This window comes from Durio zibethinus, chromosome 25 (assembly GCF_047325235.1).
Source record: "Durio zibethinus cultivar Kanyao isolate XHJ-2024 chromosome 25, ASM4732523v1, whole genome shotgun sequence".
NCBI classification, from domain to species: Eukaryota; Viridiplantae; Streptophyta; class Magnoliopsida; order Malvales; family Malvaceae; genus Durio; species Durio zibethinus.
In genome coordinates this window covers 15,959,580-15,976,895 of record NC_143186.1, presented here as the reverse complement: position 1 = coordinate 15,976,895, position 17,316 = coordinate 15,959,580, and the positions used below count along the sequence as shown (strand labels likewise).

Below are 17,316 nucleotides of genomic sequence, written 5' to 3'. Positions count from 1 at the left end.
GGCAATATGCAATTATTGTAAGAAAAAACTTGGTGGTGCTTCTAAGAATGGGACAAGTCATTTGCGTGATCATTCAGAGAGGTGCAGCAAACGATTTCAAATGGATATTCGTCAACAAGTGTTGCTAGCAAATCAAAGGAAGGCAGATGGAAAAGTAACATTAAAAAACTTTTCCTTTGATCAAAATGTCACAAGAAGGGAGCTTGCCAAGATGATAATCATGCATGAATACCCCTTATCAATGGTTGATCATGTGCAATTCAGAAAGTATTCTTACAGTCTCCAACCTTTGTTTGCTATGCCTTCTCGAAATACTATAAATAGTGATATTTTAAAGATTTTCAGAGAGGAAAAGGCAAAGACAATATCTAAGTTGGAAGCTAATGAAGGGAGAATTGCTATCACAACTGATATGTGGACTGCTGATCACCAAAAAAGAGGATACATGGCTGTCACTGCTCATTACATCGATAATCAATGGAACTTACAAAAATGCATCATCAGGTATATTTTATTAAATTGTCTTATTTAGATATTGTTCATTTTTTATTAAGTAATTATTATTATTGAATTAATTATTAAATTAGTGTAAATAATTGATTGTTTAATTAGGTTTGAATATGTGCCAACTCCACATACGAAAGAGGTCATTACTTCAAGTTTGATGAAATGTTTCTTAGATTGGAATATTGATAGAAAACTTTCATCTATTACAGTGGATAATTGTAGTGTGAATAATGGTGTTATTGAGTTGTTAATTGATAGAATTGGTTGTGATGCACTTTTGCTTAGTGAGACTTTTTTTCATATGCGTTGTTGTGCACACATCTTGCATTTGATTGTGAAAGATGGATTGAGTGTGATTGGAGATGGAATTGATAGAATTTGTGATAGTGTCCTCTTTTGGAGTGCTACACCAAAGAGATGGGAAAAATTTGAAGAGGCAGCGCGTCAATTGCGCATTCCAACTTTAAAAAAGTTGTGTGTTGATGTCAAAACACGATGGAACTCTACTTACTTAATGCTTCGAACAGCTTTGTTTTATAAAGATGTCTTTCCTCGTTGTGTGCAATTACATGGTGATCCTTTGCATAAATATTTGCCAACTGAAAATGATTGGATCATTGCAACTGAGATTTGTGAGAAGTTGAAATTGTTTTATGATATCACTAAAGGTTTTTCTGGCACAAAATATGCTACTGCAAATCTTTATTTTCCTAATGTTTGCAAAATCAGATTGGCATTGAATGAATGGATTATGCATACCAATAGAATTATTTCATGTATGACTGTGAGCATGTTAGGCAAATTTGAAAAATATTGGAATAATGTGCATGGTATAATGGGTGTTGCCACAATTTTAGATCCAAGATACAAAACAGAGTTGTTGGAGTATTACTTTGAAAAGATTTATGGAGAAAATGCTGAATTTGAAATTGAAAGGATTGTACAAATATGTCGGGATTTGCTTAAGGAGTATGAGGAGAAATTAGCTTTGAAAAAGGAAGAAGGACCTTCTAGTTCAAGCTTTTCATTAGATGGTGTTGATGCTACTGAATTGGGAAATTTGGGAGACTATGATGATTTTGTTTCAAGGAAAAAAAAGAAAAAATCAAAAGTAAAATCAGAGTTAGATCGCTATTTGGATGAAAAAGTCATACCAAGAAAAGGAGATTTTGATATATTGAATTGGTGGAAACTAACTAGACCTCAATTTCCGACCTTACAACTTATTGTTAGAGATATTTATGCCATACCAATTTTCTACTGTTGCTTCAGAGTCTACTTTTAGTACCGGAGGGAGATTGGTGAGTGCGCAACGTAATAGACTTCATCCATCAACTATAGAAGCTTTAACATGTTGTCAAAATTGGTTATGGGCTGAAGAAGAAGGTACAATAATGTATATTATGCAATTTTATTTTTTATTTTAGCATATTGTTAGTTATTATATTTTGTTGTTATATATTATTTGTTAATAGTTTATTTTTTTATTTGTAGGGTCAATTTCATTAGAAGAAAAGTATTTTCACGAAGATGTTGATGAGAGTGAGATTGAGGAAAAGATAACTAGTTTGGTAAATAATATTATCTTTTTTAATTAATTCATTTTTATATTATTATTTTTAAATATATTATTTTATGAGATTTATTTATTCATCTTATTGTTTTATTTTATAGGACTAGTGTGGTTACAGGAGAATGATGATATGGAGCTTAGTGATGATGGAATGATTTATTGTGGTCTTGAAAGATTTTTATCATGTTGGATGAAAGGATGTTCAAACAATTTAGCTTTTTATTGTGGTGATTTAAGCTTTTGATGTTCATCTTGTATCATGTATTATGTTTAAATTTAGTTATTAACTTATGCTTGTTTAATATTTGAATTTTAGTTTACTAAGTTTTATATATTTCATAATCCCATCATCTATGGTAAGAATTTGTGAGTTTGAATTTACTATATTTTATGTATTTTATAATTCTATTATTTATGATGAGAATTTATGAGATTTTTACTAGATAAAAAAATAGTATGTACTAAGTTTGAATTTATGAGTGATTATGTTAAATTTGTTAATGCTTGTAATATATTTAGATTATAAGTTATTACATTTTTGGTAAATTTAAATAGGTAGTATATTGAATTCGGGTCGGGTTGGGTTAAATTTGGGTAAAAAAATATTCTAACGGGTCGGGGTCGGGTTTTTCAATAACAACCTCCGAGCGGGTATGGATCGGGTATCAGGTAAAACATTGAAGCATCAAGTCGGAGGCGAGGAAAGCAAAAAACCGCCCCGCCCCACCCCGATGCCAACTCTATCTTCTACCAAGATTCTACTGTCGGCAAGGGAATTTCCTTCTTTTTATTAGCTGGGCCTTTTCTTCAAGTATCAGGTAATTTTAATTTCCAATTCCACGTTTCTACGAATTGTGCGAAAGTTCATGCTTGTTAATGAAATATTTTTCTGCTCTGCTCTGCTATTACTTTCTCACCTTTACTTGTTGACTTGAGTCTTCACATTGATTGGGTTATTAACTTGTTTTTATATTATTAATATGCTTTAATTTTTTCGTCTCTTCATGCTCAAGATGCATGAATCTTTTGATCAAACAATTAATTATGAACTGAAAAACCCATGTAATCGAAAAACCCATGTAATCTTTTAGAATTAAATGTTTGGATGGGGAACTTAAGTCAGCAAAGTATGCAGTTTAAACTGAAGTTGCTGGAGGGTTCTACTTTGGGAATTTGTTGTTACCATCAGTTAAAAATGAAAATTGATGTGTAAATTTCAAGTTCTTTTGCAGGTATCCAGATTTCTCCTCAAGAAACCAGGCATACATCTATATCTCTATCCAAAATCAGATTCTTCATTGTCTTAGAATGGCCATATCATTAAAAAATCTCATGTATATGGAAATTTTGGTTACGAATGTTGACTGTTATAGACTTTTTTGACATTATTCGTTTTTATTATTTCTATTATTTTTTGCAGCATTGGCCTGGGGTTTATGAGCAGGACTTTTGACGAGTAGTAATAAGAAAATGAAGAATTTGTTCCCAAAAGTCACAAAATATGGAGTTAATAATCAGAAATCATACTAAATTTCTGAGCAAATGTCCAACATTTTTTTCCCCTATAACAGGCTTCTTAAAATATCTGTTAACAAATTAATCTGTTAACAAATTAAGTTCTTTTAGAGTTTATTTGTCATGACAATGCATTCTAATGCCATATTTCGGGTGTTATGGAGGGACTTTACTGAACAAGTAGGAAAAGTTTTTGAAGCTGGAAATACTATATGGGGTTTTATAGGAAACCACTGGAAATTCCCTACAGGCCTTGATCAGAATGTAAATAATCTGAAGAGCAAAAGAGAGGAACTAAATGGCCAGAAAGAAGACACAGCATCAAGAATTAAAGCCTAGCTGCATCCAAGAAAGAAAGTCAAGAAAGAAGTTAAACTGTGGTTGGAAACAGTTGAAAGGGTAAATGGTGAAGTACAGAACCTAGAATCCGAAGCACTTGGACCTAGCAGCTTTTACTCACGTGGATTCCTTTAAAACAATGTTTGTAAAAAGATAGAAGAAGTTGAAGAACTTCTTGGAAAGGGTAGATTTTCTGATGGTTTGGTTGTTGATGATCCTTTGCGGATTGGACGGCTGTTGCCGATACCAAGTTTAGTTGGTGAAACAGCAGCACTTAAAAGGAATGAAATTCTGGGATACCTGATAATAAAGAGGTTCAAAAGATTGGAATTCATGGAATGCCAGGAGTTGGGAAAGCAAGTATCGTCAAGCTTGTCAACAATGAACTCTTAAAAGATGCAAACCAGTTTAATATTGTTGTATGGATCACTGTGTCAAGGAAATGCAGTTTTATTGAACTACAGAATAAAATTGCACAGGCAATTAATGCTGTTATTTCAGAAGATGAAGATGAAACAATAAGAGCAGGGATGTTATCTGAAATATTGGCTCAAAAGGGCAGGTATGTGTTAATCTTAGATGATGTGTTGGACAATTTTTCTCTAGAGGAAGTTGGAATTCCTGAGCCTACTGCAAGTAATGGGAGTAAATTAGTTCTAACATCCCAATCATTGGATGTATGTCGACGCATGAATTGTCAAGTAATAAAAATGGAACTGCTTCCTGGAGCAGACGCGTGGACATTGTTCTTGGACAAGGTTGGTCAAAATCTAATGAATTTTACAGTTTTAGTGCCTTTTGCAAGATCCATTGCTGAGCGTTGTGCTGGTTTGCCATTGGCAATAATCACAGTTGCCAGTAGTATGAAAGGTGAATAGAGCCTTCCTATATGGAGGAATGCATTGGAAGAATTGACACCGAATGTACAGACTGTCATGGATGTGGACGTTAAAGGCATGGTATATCAGCAATTGAGATTCAGCTATGATCGTTTGAATGATCCCAAAATTCGGAATTGTTTCCTCACTACTGCATCATATCATGAATATTCAGGGATCCAGAAGGAGCAGCTGATAAGGGGCTGGATTAGAAAAGGATTAATAGATGATATGGGCAACATGCAAGCCAACATTGACAGCGGCCAGGCAATCCTAGGAAAATTTATTGACAATTGCTTGTTAGTAAATGTTGGATATGGAAGAGTCAAAATGCATGATTTTGTAAGAGATACGGCTGTACTGATCACCCAGGAGCTCTATTCATCATAACCATTATTTGAATGAGAGCCAAAAGATCAAGGAGTAGGTGCCACGGCCAGTACAGTCAAAAGTGAAGACAAATTTTGCAGCAGAAAGGGAGTGATAGTTTGCTATTTTTTCCTAACAAATTGAAATTCCCAGCTGAAGAAAATGCCTTTGTAACCACGATTGCTTTGTATGAGACACCAAATGATCCCAGTGAGGCAAATGGTGGAACAAAAACATGTCTCACTCTCTGAATTGTAACTCTATTAATCATCAGTTTTGCACAGAATTCACTGTTTTACTTCCTTCATAAAAAGCTTTTTCGTCCTGTCATTTGCATGATTTGACCTTTCTTAGAAAAGCAATTTTTTATTCCTTTTTTTTTTTGTAAAATTGAAATTGCAATTTGTATTCCTTTATTTCGAGAAAATGCATTGAATTAAATAGTTGCAGAATCAATCGAGATGGTATTCAGCTCCCATCCGATATTCAACAATTGAGTATTGTTAATTGCATTGTCGATTTTTGTGAAGAAGATGCATTTTTCTCATGGTTTATACCAGTGCTGCATGACAAATTTTCCTTCTTCAATATATTTATATAAGAAATTGTAGAAAAATAAAGAAGTTGTTCATGTTTAACTGGGTGTTGCAGAACCTCAGGGATTTGGAAGTGTTAAGTGTTGACGAATGTGAAGAAATGGAGGAAATAATAGCATCAGAATCAGAAATGCAGGAAGAAGGGACGTACCAGGAACAACATCAAATTTACTCTTCCCAAATTAAGTTATTTGAGTTGTTTTCCCTACCAAAATTGAAGAGCATTTAAAGCGCAAATGGAGTAATGGTCTGTGATTCTCTCCAAGAAATTTGGATAAGGAGTTGTAGAAAATTAAAGAGGATCCCTCTATATCATCGCCAGCTTGATGACGGTCATCGTCAGTCTCCTTCTACTCCTATCGAGAAAATCTATATAGGACCAAAGGTTTGGAGGGAGAGGGTGGAATTGGATCATCCCAATGCCAAATCTCTATTGGAGCCCTTCCTAAAGTTCTACTGATTGCCAATTAATATAATTTATTTTGACTTACTTATTGTTTTATCACTACAAATTTAAGCTTATATTATTTTTGTTGAGCTGTGCCTTCATGCAATTTTCCTCTAGTTCCTAATAATTACATTGTTTCAACACATTATATTCCCCCAAGAAAAAATCGTCAATGTTGTTTTTAACATATAAAAGTTCAAGGTAGGTCGTTCAATGGAACCTATTCTCCCCTTGAAGTCATCTGTTTCTGCGAGAGAAGCAGCAGCAGTAATGAAAGAGCTACATCCTCTACTTAAATCAAGTCAGAAGCCTTACTGCTTGAGTTCAAGCTTTCGGACAAACATAAATGAAAGAGTTGCATACTGTCTTAATCAATGAGAGGTGTTCACACACTATTGCTCTGGAAGTTTGTCCTTCAAATATTTCAGAATAGCTTTGGTTCCCCTGTCTAAAATTGGCCTCGTGATGCTGAAAAATCAAGGTAAAGAGAAAATCAGCTGAAGATTCATGAGCTAGACTCTACTCGAACAGAAACAGAAAACATGAAACCACACTAGCTCGGCAAACTGTAATGCTTCTCTGTTCAATTATTTTTAGTTTTGCTATTAACTACAGCTCAGCACTAGTAGTTTTTTCAGCATTATTTCTTTTTATTAAAAACAAAACCAAAGAGTTTATACAAAACCGCAAAAAATTAATTTAAAGAAAATAAAGTCCGGATTTTCAAAATGCCACATAACTTCTTAACGGATTTCCATCGAGTCTCAAAGCCTGGAGGCTTGGTTCAAGCAGACTCTGGAGAAAAAACCATTATCTAAGAACAGCATACTGATATATAATCTGAACGATGACCACAGTAAAGCAAAACCCACACACACCAAACAATATAAAAAAGATGGTACAGAGATTTTCTAATTCTGACCAGTTCCGGAGGAAGTGCTGAAATGTTATTGTCACACAAGTCGAGCTCAGTGAGAGATGTAAGGGTCTTAAGTCCCTGCACATGAATCACGACAAAGGATAGACTAAATGAAAGTTCATGTGTCAGAAGATAGAACAACAGAGGGACAAACATTTGATGCAGGCCAACAATCAGCATCAACAACACAAAACATGTGATATGGTACACACCTTAACATGGTTGGGTCAACCAGTATAGACACGCTGATTGATATTCATATCCAGTAACTACAAAGTGGGAAATGAGGAACATAACCCTTCTTTTTTAGCATGTGAAAGCCGTAGGTGGAAAGCTATGATTCTTTCTAGATGGGATTTATACTAACCACAGCAAACTAGGGATGAGGGGCCACCAAATAAATTTCATCACTCAATAAAACGAATTTTAGACAGATTTTCAACTTCACATAACTGTAAGAACATTCACATGTGATCAATAGAGAAAACAGGCAGTTTTAGCAGTCATATAGTAGATGTTACTGCATAAACCGTTAGTGATGTCAGTTTATGCCAAATATCAAAGTCGTGCAATAGATGCTAACTATCGTGCTGAACTTATTTGTAAGAGGAACTCATAATAAGTGGCTCAGCTTAAAAGAGAACATTCACCTCTGGGATTGATTGAAGAGAATTTTGTCCCAAGTCCAGGATTTGCTGTAGACATAAGCTCATTATCTCTGAAGGGACTTCTCGTAGCTGCATTCGTCGGTCAAGTCAACATAGAAGTAAGACAAATAGCAAATGTTCCAAAAAAAATAACAATAATAAAACACAGATCATTGTGCAGAGATTGCCAAGAAAAACAAATTAATGTGTTTGTACTTTTGCTTGTGGACATGCATCTCATTACTTTCAGAACACCGACCTCAAATAAAGCTCCTTCAAATGTGGTAAGCTGGAAAATGCCGGATTCTCTGGTAATGAAGCGGCATTCCCACTTAGATCTAGTATCAGGAGCATAGAGATTGCTTGGAATCCATCAGATGGAACCTATAATCAAGTAAATAAGAGATGGTTCAGCTCATACAGATGGAAATAGGAACATGCATGTGTTGAGATGCAGAAACAATTATTGGCATTAGTTTCATATGTCCTCGTATTACCCTGAAAGTTTTACATATAGCCAATTTAGCCTAGCAGCAAAGAATTGAAATATGCAACCTATTGCAGTAGTTTAAATGTCTTAACACATGACCAATCCCATAATAATTGATTATATCAATGTTCTTAGACAGAGATTCCGATGCCTATCAATCCAATCATCTGATGCATAAGCCACTGTAGATTGATGATCCATTATTGAAAGAACATAGCATTCAGTAACCAATTGGGCATATTTGATTTGCCGCATATCTAGGAGGCAACCATGAATTACAATATTTTATCTGTGCGCAAGCATGCATTGCTCCCTCAACAGTTAAGGATTAGAAGTCAGGTGAAAAACAATATTTGAGGGAGAAGAAAAATTTTACAAAACACTATTAATTCCATGTTCCTTCCACATGATCTTATTTATATTGTACAAGACAGAATCATCATTCAAACCTGCTTACCTGTCTTAGTGGATTATTGTCCAGCTTCAAACAAGACAGATTGGAAAGTGACTTCAAAATTGCAACCGGCCAGTTTTTAATATTGTTCCTCAATAAAATTAAAGTCTGCATATTTAAATACGAGTTACCAGAGAGTTGCAGATCATCAATTAAACCAGATAACGATTTAAGAAAGCAGGAACAATCTGCTTCCCACAGAGCCAATCTGTGGGATTGGCAGAGATTATACATAATACATCAAGGATGAACTCTAAACTTCATGCCTACAGAATCGATCTCACAAGCAAAAGTCCTTTGGGAACGTTAAGCAACAATATTAATGTCTATTATCTCAATTCACGAACATGGATGCACATATTATTTTACTTCATCGGACTCAAAGTCTATACTTATAGAAGAAATGATAACTAGAGAGCAAATACCCGAAGGGATAAACATTAGGAGAGTTCAAGTGGCAGCTCTTGGATGGAATTTCTGGAAAGGTTTACTTTATGATTTTACCTGATTCCATACTTCGGATGGGACAACACTTAAACACATGCCCTCTAGAGAAAGTTCCTGGAAGTACATGTACAAGAAATGTTAGTTGTTAAATTGGATGCGAAGAACTAATAAAATGAATTTGGATGTTGATTGTTGAAAATGACATAGACAATACATGAAACTAATAAAATTTAGTGCCAATATGAATTCGAGATAACATTAGCTATAGAATTTGGAAATCAATCTTCCATTTAGGCGGTAATTCAAATTCACAATTTCATAGGATTTAGTGCTTATATTTCTGGTAATTCAAATTCACAATTTCCTTATATTTCTGGATCCATGTGTCACATGGCCATTACCCTCTCTCCTCAAAACTGGCTTAACAGAGTATGGAGCGCCAACGTTTTTATACCCCAGTGACTCTCCTTTCATGTCCGATGTAGGATTGGAGTACCCTGCCTACTTACCGTTCGATAGCTTGGCATGACACATGCACCCAGTAATGCAAACCACGTTCCAATGAAAAGAAAATTATCAACCAACATCCTCAGACAGGAGGGTAGATGGTAGTAATTAGTTGAAACTAGCTACAAGGTTCTACATCCAGAGTAATAAGATCACAAACAAAATAGACAATTTACTCTGATCTTCTATCAGAGTCAAATGTCAAAACAAATTTTTAAGTTGATATATTAAAGGAGACATCTTTGAAGTGAGAGAAAATAGAGCTGACACAGTGACAACTTCCTCTTTGGCAGGAGTTTTAGCTTCATCTACAACAAAAGCTTCATTATTATTACTTGAAATAAGATATGGTAGGGAATCCAAAATCATGGCAATTTGAAATTTTAAACACCATCAGCAGCAAGGAGGAGGAAGTAAGAGAAATGCCAGATAAGGACTATAAACTAAAAGCGTGTTATGTTGAATGTGCATTGAAAATAAATCTACCTTCACCCTCAGAAAGTCTACTTCTAAGATATCTCAATAAAGCAGGAGTAGGTCCAGAAACCAGTGAACTGCAGGGAAAAATAATATCAGTTGATAAAGTCATGACTAACAAGAACACTGAACTTATACAACAAATAACTGCCTCAATGCTTCAGACTTTCTTAGAGTTCGCAAAAGGTTTCCACTGAGCAAAAGTTTTAGCAGAGTAGTCATCTTGCCTAGACAGATCAACAAATTAGATTGATCATGAATATCAAAGATTCAAACAAATGTACGTTGTTTTTGCCACCTGAATGTAAATGAAGGCAAGTTAAAAAAAGAAGATTTGGTCAGTGAAACTCATGATATAAAGAAGTTAAAGATCCAATTATTGCACAACCTAGAGAACAAGCTGCTGCCACTTTCAAGTAAAACTGTTGTTAACACGTTACACCATAACAAGGGTTATATGCGGTCTACCTGTTTACAAGGAATCCCCTTCATTGCTTAAACAAGCCCTGGTCTAAAAATAGAGCGGCTTGTATTTCTGTGGCCACAACAAAAAGATGAATTGTCTCTACATGTGAAAACCTACATAAGTAATTGGTAACACAATATGATTATGGCTACCACTTGATAACCTGATCACATATGTATTTTATTGTTGACAAACTATAAAATATGCATGCATCAGCAAATTTGTGACACCAAGGAATTTGGGTGTATAATATATAACATTACCCAAAACAGTACAACTTTATACATTAAATGCAATGATCACAAAGCATGTTCAAAGATGAGAAAACATGTTTATAGGGCCGTAAACAATCAACCAACATGATCTTGTTTCATGCTAAGCTTGATTAGAGCTCACCTGAGCTCATTCAACAAAGGGTGAAGTCTAGCTGAAGTCTGCCAATTTCAGGCTTTACACCTGAGCAAATCGACTTCAACCAAAGGCCTGCTCAACTAATCAGTCATCACAGCCAGCAATGCAAGCTCATAGATGGCTGTCCATACTCTAACATAGCTCGTTATATAACCAACGCAGACTCATAAATTTATACACTCCGCTTTCTAAACCATTTCTCAAGTTTAACACACGAAAACCAAAATACATAAATTTTATTAATCTTAAAAGCAATTAAAATAATCAAAAGTCGATTAAAAACAAAGAAATAGTTATATTGCGTGCAGGGGTATGGGCCATATCCGGGGACTGCTCCACATACTGCAAAAACCTCAAAACTCTCTTCCGATTCCCATCACACCTTTCAAAAACCTCCCTTTGCCTGCTCCAACTCATCCCTATATATATCCCATTCGTCGTGTATAGCTGAAACGCCGCTGAATCAACCAACGACCTGAATTTCGTCCGATAAACTCCGTGACTACCTCCGAACATATCGATGTCAACTCCAACGGCACTTAATCGTTTTTCAGACGTTAAAATCTTCCAAATTAAATGGGATGGTAAAACCTATAACCTATTCCGATCAGCCATTGGAACAAAATTGATTTTTTTTGGAATTAAGATGAAGGGAATTTAAGATTCTGATTAAAAATTCAATATCAAACAAATGGCCCCAACTAATTCAAATTTGTAAATAGAAAACTCTAATTTGATGTCAGTGGTTAATGTTCATTCTTAATTTTGAAAGTAATTGAATGCAGTCATAATTATAAACTACCTTTATTTATACTCTTGCATTACATATTAGCTAGAATGTTGTAATATTGCTTGTTCTTGGCCGGATTGGGAAGGAAAGCTGTATTTAGATATTGGTGGTTAATATAGATTCTTCGCAGTTTTAGCTGAATTTAATAAAATACTAAGACATTGTCATGGGTTTATGAAGATATGTAAATTTTAATATAATTATTTTAATGTCTAATACAGATTTTCAATCTGTTGTTGAAGTCCAAGGCTTCCCTCTCTTTCATGCTGAAATTGTTTAAAAAACTTAACTACTTCTATTTTGCTTGACGAGTGAAATTAGCTCTCGAGCACATGATATAATAAAAAAAATGTTAAACAAATAATTCACGAAAAGTTTCAGTTTTTATTTGTTTATATTTATTTATTAAATTTAATAAATAAATAAAATAATATTTTAATATTTATTGATTAAATTAATAGATTATAAATATAGTAAATTTTATTTAATATTCGATTTATGTATAGTATAAAACTATAAAAAAAATATTCAAAGAATAATTCATAAATAAATTTAATTTATTTTCATTTATTAAATTAAAATACAATTATGAACAATATTTTTAAATTCTTTAATTGAAGTGGAGAGTATAAAAATGATAAAATCATATATCATATATTATATTATATTACTACACACATAGAAACCTAATAAAATTTATTTCGTGGATACTAATATGGATAATTGTTTTTCAACATGTAAGAAAATCTCTAAATTTTTTCTTTTTTTAATGAGATGTAAAATATTTCCTAATTTTAAGATGTCTATAAAAATATATATATTTAAAAATTACTTAATTATTCAAAAATTTCAAATTAAATAGAAGATTAATTCAATTATTTTTAAGTTATTAGAATAAATCTAATTTAAATATATTATTTTAAAAAGTACATTTTCAAATAATCTAAATATATATTTTCTTCAATTTAAAATTTTCAAATATAGTGTTATATATATTTTAAAAATAAGTTTCCTAATAATATAAATAATTATATATTTGAAATGTAGTGTTTTATAAAATAGATTTTTTAATAATTTAAATTTAAATTTTAAAATTTTAAAATATAATATTTATTTTTAGAGATTTAGTAATAATCATTTATTATTTAATTATTTTAAATTTAAAAAGATTAAATATCACATACATTATAATATTATAATTTATTATTTAATGATACTTTCAATGTTAATTTTATTTTTCTATTTTTGTAACATTTATGCTCACAAATAAATAGCTTTTTAACTTGTGAGATGTACTAAAATTTTTATTATACTTTTATAACTTTATGTTATATGATATACATAATTTTTTATTATATCTTTTATAATATATGCACCCACGCGTTAAAAAATTAAAATCAATATTATTTTCTTGTTTTTGAAATTTTTATGAAAACTTTGAATATTTTTTCTCAAGAGTGTATGCATAGATCTTTATAAAAAATTTTCTGATAATTTATGGATATTAGACCGAAGGAAGAACATCAGTTTAGCACATTAATGACAGTTTTGGATTATTCTGACAATGAAGGTAAAAAATATTAATTAATTTATTTAGACATTGTTTGTTAGTTTTATTTATTTATTTAGAAAAAATTATATATACTTATTCTTATTATTGATTTTGTTACGTCTTTCTTTTATTTATTTTGTCGAGAAATTATAAATAAAGAAAAATGACTAAAATGCAATACTAATTATAACATAATTGTATTATAAAAAGGTAAAATCATGTTTATTTATTTGAAATTCATTTTTTATAATTTAATTCTTTTATAGTATTATTGATTTTTTTTAAGTGAAACATTAGTAAAAGTAAAATGTAAATTTTTTTACCTTCGAAATTGATCCTAAAATCCTATAAATGGAAATTGACATATTCTCATTGAAATATTTTTACAACAAATTTTAAAATAATTATTTAAAATTTAATACTATTACTTAAAATTTTAAATTATTTCATTTTAACTTTTTCAATAATACAATTTTGTATCAAATGTAAAATTTAAAACAAATATAAAAATTAATTTGATAAATCTTATAGACATTGAATATCAAGATATTACTACAATTTATGCAAAAAATTATATGCAAGTAAGCTATCCAATATGTTATTAAAATATTTAAAATCATTATTTTTTAAATAAATAAAATTTATCTAAAAATTATATGAACTTGCAAGTATGTAAAAATTATTGACACAATGAAATGACAGAAAAAAGCTAATTTCAAAAATGAAACTTTTAATTTTTAATTTAATATTTTATTGATGTGCTTAATAATATTATTTATATATAAATCTTTTAAATCTTTTATTTGTTTTCAATATTATTATATATTTTAAAATTTTTAATTAAAAATTTAATTTTATTATATTTTGATATCTTAATTATATTATTTTTAATATATATATATATATATTCAACATTTAAATAATTAAATAATTTTAATTTATATATTTAAAAATATATAAATAATTCGTGTCCCGGCTAGTTATTCTATGTTTCATCCGTTTACACTAATGATCAAGCGTGCGTACCTAAAAGCCTGCCCGAGGGACTTTCGAAATGGAAAGTCAGTTTCAAAACACATAATGGTTAGCATGCCAGTGCTAACAAAATGTTGGCCACAAAAATCAATGACGACTGAGAAAGGACTCTTATACTAGACTACTATTTGCTTTCATCTTGCAGTGTGGCACCCACCATGAAAGTTGCAGAAAGACCCTAACAATTGACTCATAATTTTGGTTCATTTCTCTTGTTTTTTTCTTCTTCCTAAACCCCACTCTGATCTTTTGCCTTGAGTGAATATCAATTAAGATGTACATTCTTGGCTGCATCCTCGGATGCTCCCATATCTACAAAGGCTTTTATCTATCCGACCGCGATAATGATGTATATAAACATCAAACCTTGTTGTTTGCGGCAACTCTTGGCCTTGACAGAACCGAGCATGATCGAGCCAAGCTTTAGGATCTCTTTATTGGTCCATCATCCTCTTTAGCGATGGTAGACAGCTTGGCTCGCTTGGGGTGTAATCTACGGAGTCAAGTTTTAAATTATTTGAATTTGGCTCGGTGTGTTCCTCATTTTAATTTAAGCAATTTCAACCCTAGTAATTAACCAGCAAGTACTAACAAAATGTAAAAGCCAAAAAACTCAACGACGACTAGCGAGGATGGACTCTATCACGAGACTACTATTTGCTTTAGTCATGCTCTGTGCCAACCGTCATGAAAGAGGCAGCAAGACCATAGCAATTGACTCATAATTTTTGTACATTTCTCTTTTTTTTTTTTTTTATGTATAATAATAGGTTCAAATCATGCTTCAAGAAAGCAAGTAAAACTAATTGCTTGGCTTGACAAGATTCTAAACTTTAGATTGTGTACCTACGTTTAAGATGACACTATTTGACCTACTGATTGAAATTTGTAACATGAAACCTCAAAGATGTAGGTGCAATTCAGTTTAGCACTTTTTGCATAGAAAGGAATCTGAAATAAAAAAGAAAGCTACAAATATTGAGATTAAAATTTAAATTTATTAAATATCAATTTAATAATTACATAAATTAATCAAACTATAAACTCAAGTCAAACATTCTATACTTCTCTCCAAAGGTATCCAAAATCCAAATACTACTTTCAAAAAAATCAGTATGCAATACAGAGTAGCTGACCCGCAAATGCCCGCAATTATGGCAGACAGCAAGAGAACAACTAAAAAGAAGATGGAAATTACTAAGAGATTGCACTTTGCTTTAAGTCTGCCTCGTGCCAACTGCCATGAAAGTGGCGCCAAGACCATAAAAATTGAATTGACTCATAATAATTTAGGTCATTTTGCTTGCACTTTCCTTGGCAGTTTCTTTATCTTACTTTTTTTACTATTCTTTTCACTGCTTTCGAGCATTGGATATAAACAACCAAAATTATAGTCAAATAGTTCATAAAAAGTTTAAGTTTTTATTCGTATATGTTTATTTTTTAAATTTAATAAATAATTAAAAATAGTATTTGGATATTTATAAATTAAATAAATAGATCATAAATATAATAAATTTGTTTAATATTTGATTTATAATATAGCATAGAAATATATAAAAAAATTTAACAAATGGTTCGTAAATAAATTTAATTTATTTCATATATTAAATTTAAAATTATATTATAAACAATATTTTAAAATTTTTTAATTAAAGTGACGAGCATAAATATGATAAAATCATATATTATATATAATATTATATTACAATATATAAAGAAATATGATAAGATTTGTTTGTGGACCCTCAAATAGATGATTTCTCTTTTCAATATGTAAAAAAATATCTAAATTTTTTTTATATTGAAATGTAAGATATTTTTTAATTTTAAGATGTTTATCAAAAAATATATATTTAAAAATTAAGGGGAAGACTAATTCAATTATTTTTAAATTGTCAGTAAAAGATCTATTTTAAATATATTATTTTTTAAAAAATACATTTTCAAATAATCTAAATATATATGTTCTTCGCTTTAAAATTTTCACTGGTAATTATATTACTTGTAATTTATATATATTGAATATTTAAATAATTAAATAATATTAATTTATATATTTAAATATATTTAAATAAATAAAAATAATTCGTGTCCCTGCTAGTTATTTTATATTTCATTTGTTTACACTAATTATCGAGCGTGCGTACCTAAAAGCCTGCCTGAAAGAGTTTGGAAATGGAAAAGTCAGTTTCAAAACACCTGATAGGTCGCATGCCAGTGCTAACAAAATGTTGGCCACAAAAATCAATGACGACTACGAAAGTACTCTATCACGAGACTACTATTTGCTTTAATCATCAGTGTGGTACCCACCATGAAAGTTGCAGAAAGACCCTAACGATTGACTCATAGTTTTGGTTCATTTCTCTTTTTTTTTTTCTTCTTCCTAAACCCCACTCTGATCTTTTGCCTTGAGTGAATATCAATTAAGATGTACATTCTTGGCTGTATCGTCGGATGCGCTCCCATATCTACAAAAGCATTTATCATCTGCCCCCCGATAATGATGTATATAACTCTTGGCCTTGACAGAACCAACCAAGCATGATCGAGCCAAGCTTTAGGGTCTGTTTATTGGTTTATCATCCTCTTTAGCGATGGTAGACAGCTTGGCTCGCTTGGGGTGTGTAATCTACCGAGTCAGGTTTTAAAGTATTTGAATTTGGCTCCACGTGTTCATCATTTTAATTTTAAAAATTTCAATCCTAGTAATTAACCAGCAAGTACTAACAAAATGTAAAAGCCAAAGAACTCAACGACCACTAAGAAAGATGGAGTCTATCACGAGACTACCATTTGCTTTAATCATGCTGTGTGGCACCCAGCATGGTAGGGGTAGCAAGACCATAACAATTGACTCCTACTTTTTGTACCTTTCTCTTGTTTTTTTTAA

At 31.5% G+C, this 17,316-nt stretch overlaps 1 pseudogene; it reads left to right on the top strand.

The window, feature by feature from the left end:
* The first annotated feature begins 3,146 nt into the window (after positions 1-3,146).
* LOC149511684 (putative disease resistance protein At3g15700) lies at positions 3,147-5,330 on the top strand (annotated as a pseudogene).
* The last annotated feature ends 11,986 nt before the right edge of the window (positions 5,331-17,316 follow it).